At 37.0% G+C, this 6,000-nt stretch overlaps 1 protein-coding gene and 1 pseudogene across 1 annotated transcript in view; both read right to left on the reverse strand.

Annotated features, from left to right (window-relative positions):
- Nucleotides 1-6,000, reverse strand: part of LOC103081113 (amyotrophic lateral sclerosis 2 chromosomal region candidate gene 11 protein) — a 142,615-nt gene that overhangs the window by 17,667 nt on the left and 118,948 nt on the right.
- LOC103078906 (WASH complex subunit CCDC53 pseudogene) lies at nucleotides 3,166-3,880 on the reverse strand (annotated as a pseudogene).

Here is a 6,000-nt window from a genome sequence, read left to right on the forward strand (position 1 = left end):
ATTTCCACAAGGATCCCTAATGTCCTTTTAGAGTCACACCCATTTCTTTCCTGTATCCACCTCCTACTTAATGCCTGGCAACCACTAACTTGTTCTACATTTATAATTTTGTAATTTCAAGAATTTCATATAAATGAAGTCATATAGCATATATAATATTTGGGGACTGGCTTTTTTTCACTCAGCATAATTCTCTGGAAATTCATCCAGGTTGTTGTATGTATCAAAGGTCCTTTGTATCGTTGAGTATTATTCCATGGCATGGAGGTAGCACAGTTTATTTAGCTGTTCACTAATTAAAGAACATTTGTGTTGTTTCCACTTTGTGGCTACTATGAATAAGGCTGCTATAAATATTTGTGTTCACGGTGTTTTTTTGTGTGTGATCATAAGACTTAATCTTTCTGGGATAAATGCCCAAGAGTATAATTGTTGGGTTACATGGCAGTTGCATATTTAGTTTTTTGAGAAACTACCAAACTGTTTTCAGGAGTGGTTATAAAATTTAAAATTCCCATCAGCAATTTCTCTACATTTCACCAGCACTTAAGTTTATTACTGTTTTTTATTTTAGGTAAGAGACTTAGGTCAAGGTTTGGTTTTGTTTGCCCATGGATGTGCAATAGCTCCAGCACTGCTTCTTGAAAAGGCTATCATTCCTCCATTAAATTGCTTTTGCATCATTGTCAAAAATCAGTTGGGCATACTTTTGTGGGTCTATTTCAGGGATGTCTATTCTGTTCCATTGATCTTTGTGTCTCTCTCACCTCTAATACCACACTATCTTGACTCTTGATTACTGTAGCTAGTAGGCCTTAATTAGGTAAAGTGATTCCTCCCATTTTCTTCTTTTTAAAGATGATTTTAGCTATTCTAGGACCTGTGCCTTTCTATACACATTTTAGAATGATCTTGTCTATATTTACAAAGAGCTGGTATTTAGATAGAAATTACATTAAATCTATAGGTCAATCTGGGGAGAACTGACATCTTTACTATGTTGTTTTCCAATTCATGAATATGGTATGTCTATTTATTTAGGTCCTTGACTTCCTCCATCAACATTTTGTGATTTTTATCATCTAGATCCTGTACATGCTTTGTTAAATTTTAAAGTATTTAGTTTTCTTTGGAATTACTATAAATGTTATTGTGTTTAAAATTTTTGTTTCCACATGTTCATGTTCGTATGTAGAAATGCTGATTTTTAAAAATTGAAGTATAGTTGATTTACAATGTTGTGTTAGTTTCAGGTGTATAGCAGTGATTCATTTGTGTGTGTGTGTGTGTGTGTGTATATATATATATATATATATATATATATATATATATATATATATATATATTCTTTTAGATTCTTTTCCCTTATAGGTTATTACAAAATATTGAGTATAGTTCCCTGTGCTATATGGTAGAACCTTGTTGCTTATGTATTTTATGTATAGTACTGTGTATATGTTAATCCCAAATGCCTAATTTATCCCTCCCTCCACCTTCCCCTTTGGTAACTGTAAATTTGTTTTCTACGTCCGTGGATCTATTTCTGTTTTGTAAATAAGTTCATTTGTATCAGTTTTTTAGATTCCACATATAAGCAATAGCATATGATATTTGTCTTTCTCAGCCTGCATTACTTCACTTAGTATGATAATCCCTAGGTCCATCCATGTTGCTGCAAATGGCATTATTTCATTCTTTTTTATGGCTGAGTGTTAAAATGCTGTTGATTTTTCCATTTGGAATTTTTATCCTTTAAACTGCTCAACTCACTTACTAGTTCTAGTAGTTTTTTTTGTAGACTCCTTGCTATTTTACATAGATAACTTTTTCATCTGAAAATAGAGACAGTTTGATTTCTTCTTTTCCGATCTGTGTGACTTTTATTTCCCTTTCCTGCTCTATTACAATGGCTAAAACTTGCAGTATTATATTGAAAAAGAATAATAAGAGCAGACATCCTTGCCTTGTTCCTGATCCTGGAAGGAAAGCATTCAGTATTTCACCATTAAGTATAATGTAATATGGAGGTCTTGTAGATGCTCTTTATCTAGTAGAGGAATTTACCCTCTAATACTACCTTGTCGAGAGTTTTATATCATGATTGGGTGTTGAATTTTGTGAAGAACTTTTTTTGTATCAATTGATATGATCATATGATTTTTCTCCTTTATTCTGTTGATATCATAGCTTACATGGACTGATTTTCAAATGCTGAACCAGCCTTGCACACCTGAAATACCAGTTGTCATTGTATATAGTTCTTTTTATACATTACAGTATTGGTGTGCTAATATTTGGATGAAGATTTATGCATCTAAGTTCATGAGCGATATTAGTCTGTAGTTTTCTTTTTTTGGTAATGTCTTTATCTAGTTTTGGTATCAGAGTAATACTAGCTTCATAAAATGAGTTGGAAAGTGTTCCTTCCTCTTCTCTCTCAGAATAGGTTGTGTAAAATCAGTGTGTGTTTTTTTTTTTTAATGTTAGTAAAATTCTCCTGTGAAACCATCTAGGCCTGGACATTTCTTTTCCAGGAACTTTTAAATTACCAATTCAATTTCTTTAATGGCTACAGGACTATTCAGTTTAATTCATCTTGATTTAGTATGTGGTTTTCTGGACTTGGTCCATTTCTTCTAATTTATGACCATAAAACTTTTTGTAGTATTTCCTTGTTATCTTTTTAATGGTTGCATATATGTATGTAGTGGTACATCAGGTTTCATTCCTGATTTTGGTGATTTGCATCTTCTCTCTTTTTACCTTTGTCAGTCTTGTTAGAGGTTTATCAATTTTATGGATTAGTCTGAAGAACCAGCTTTCTTTGTTTCATTGATTTTTCTCTATTTTTTTTTTTTAATTTTCAGTTTCACTGATTTCTGGGTTTTTTATTATAAATGCTTTATTTATTTATTTATTTATTTATTTTATTTTTTTAAAATTTATTTATTTATTATTTGTGGTACGCGGGCCTCTCGCTGTTGTGGCCTCTCCCATTGCGGAGCACAGGCTCCGGACGCGCAGGCTCAGCGGCCATGGCTCACGGGCCCAGCCGCTCCGCGGCATGTGGGATCTTCCTGGACCGGGGCACAAACCCGTGTCCCCTGCATCGGCAGGCGGACTCTCAACCGCTGCACCACCAGGGAAGCCCTATTTATTTATTTTTTAACATAGAGGAAGCTCGGTGGTGGATATGTAGCCATGCGGTGTTTTTATGACTGAGTTAAAGTTCAGGCTCTCTTTCTTATAGAATGTAAATGTGTGCCAACACATGTATATGTAATTGTTATAAAAATTAAGCTTAGTCACTAAAGAAGATTTGCTGTCTGAACTTTCTTCTATATTTTTTTCACCTTCACCATCAGGCACTGGAGCATCTGGCCTCTCTAGAAGATCTGGGTCTAGTCCTTCTGATATCAGTTTGTTTCTTACTGCCATCACTGGAATACCCACCCATTTTGAGATATCTGGCATATCTTAGATCCTTGGCTACAGTTAAGATATTTTCTGGTGTTACTTCACTTTCCTGTGGTCCAGAGTCTTGTAAACTGTTCTGCTGTGATTGCTCTGAAGTGGTTTCAGAATGTGTTTCATTTGTGATCCTAGTGACACTTATAGGAGATACTCCAAACGTGACATCATCTAGCCCTGGGATAGATGACAAGTTTGCATCTAAAATATTGAGAGTTGCTTCAATTTGCTGGATACAAAGAGAAAGGTCTGCCAGTTTCTCCTCACAAACTGTAGAAAATCGGTTGAGAAACTGTACACTGTGTACCACAAATTGGTTTAGAAATGCCGCCGTTCTGTTCTGTTGAACAGCTGGCACCTTAGTCAGGTCTATGCCTGACCCCATGAGAGGAAGCCCATCCTCATCCATCTCCTCTCTGTTCTTTATTATTTCCTTCATTCATCTTTTTGGATTTATTTTGCTCCTTTTTCTAAGCTCTTGAGGTGTGGGAGCTTAGTTTATTAATTTGAAAGTTTTCCTCTTCCAATGTATGCATTTAGTGCTATACATTTCTCTCAGTGCTGCTGTTTTAACTGTGTCTTATCAATTTTGATATGTTACATGTTCATTTTTATTCTATGTATTTTTTATTCCATTTGAGATCTCCTCTTTGACCCAGGGATTATTTAGAAGTGTGTTTTAAAATTTCCAAGTGTTTGGAGATTTTCCTGTTGTCTTTCTGTTATTGATTTCTCATTTGATTTTGTGTTCTGTATGCAAGACAAAGATGGCCTCTGTATATTGCCACCCCACCCACCCCAGGTTGTTTACTTATTCACAGCAGGCTGAGACCCATTAGCTCAAAAGTCTGCCAGCACCAGACTAAAATTTGTACAAATCCAATTATTTTAAACACAACCAAATAAGCAGATTTTTAACTATTTAGAGCCTGCCTGCTTTATATACTCAAGAAATTGTGCCCAGCATATACTAGCCATAGGTAAAATAAACCCTGGGGTTATAAAGACCCCAAGACTCTGCTGCCTTTTGGGGTTCCTGACCCAGAGACTCCCTTCCAGGCTGCTAAGTGAAATCACCTAGAGATGTAACCCCCTCTCTGATATCCCTCTCCTCTAGGAATTTCCTTGTCCTTCTCTCCCTCTGAGTATTGGCCTCTTTGCTGTAGCCTCTAGATGGTCTCATGCTGTGAGAAACTTCCCCCACATGCAAACCTGTCAAAGTGTCATTCAAATAAAGCTGTGTGTGCTACTGCCACCTCCTGGTCAAATGGTTTTCCTTGATCAGCCCCCAAATCCCTTGAACTCCCTATGTTCCATTATGGTCAGACAGCACCACTACATATAGTTTTAATTATATTAAATGTGTTGAACTTGGTTTTATGGTCCAGGATGTGGCCTATGTTGGTGAATGTTCCATGGGCACTTGAAAACACTGTGTACTCTGCTATTGTTGGATAGAGGGTCAGTTAGATCCTGTTGGTTTATTGTGTTGTTAAGATGTTCTATATTCTTGCTGAGTTTCTGTCTAGTAGTTCTATATTTACTGAGAGTGAGGTGTGGATTTTATTACTTCTTTCCGCTCTATCATGTAATGTCATGCTTTGTTACTTTAGTATTGTAAAGTATTGTTACTTTAGTATTGTTATGTCTTCCTGGTGGAGTGACACTTGTATTATTATATAACATTCCTCTTTATCTCTAGTAATTTTCTTTGCACGTAAGTCTATCTACTTTATTTGATATTAATATAGCCCTTGTTGCATTTAATAATTTTTTCTTTTTTCGGTACGCGGGCCTCTCACTGTTGTGGCCTCTCCCATTGCGGAGCACAGGCTCTGGACGCGCAGCCTCAGCGGCCATGGCTTATGGGCCCAGACGCTCCGCGGCATGTGGGATCTTCCCGGACCGGGGCACGAACCCGTGTCCCCTGCATCGGCAGGCGGACTCTCCACCACTGCACCACCAGGGAAGCCCTAATGATTAAATTTTTGAAATTTTTGATTAAATTTTTGAAGTCATATCTTTTCCCATTCTTTTGCTTTTAGTTTACATATGTCATTGCACTGATATTTGAAGTTAATTTCTTGTGGATAACATGTTGTTGGATTATGTTTTTGATTCACACTGCCAACTGTCTTTTTTTTTTTTTGGCTGTGTTGGGTCTTAGCTGCGGCATGCGGGATCTTTCGTTGTTGCATGCGGCCTTCTCTCTGGTTGTGGTGTGTGGGCTTCTCTCTAGTTGTGGTGTACGGGCTTCTCTCTAGTTATGGCACATGGGCTCCAGAGCACATGGGCTCTGTCATTGCGGCATGCGAGCTCTCTAGTTGTGGTGTGCAGGCTTAGCTGTCCCATAGCGTGTGGGATCTTAGTTCCCCGACAGGGGTCGAACTTGTGTCTTCTGCATTGGAAGGATTCTCAACCACTGGACCGCCAGGGAAGGCCCTGTCTTTTTTTTTTTTTTTATTTGAAGTATAGTTAATTTACAATGTTGTGTTAGTTTTAAGTGTACAAAAAGTGATTCAGTTATAC

The sequence above is a fragment of the Lipotes vexillifer genome, unplaced genomic scaffold (genome assembly GCF_000442215.2).
Source record: "Lipotes vexillifer unplaced genomic scaffold, Lipotes_vexillifer_v1.1 scaffold648, whole genome shotgun sequence".
Taxonomy (NCBI): domain Eukaryota; kingdom Metazoa; phylum Chordata; class Mammalia; order Artiodactyla; family Lipotidae; genus Lipotes; species Lipotes vexillifer.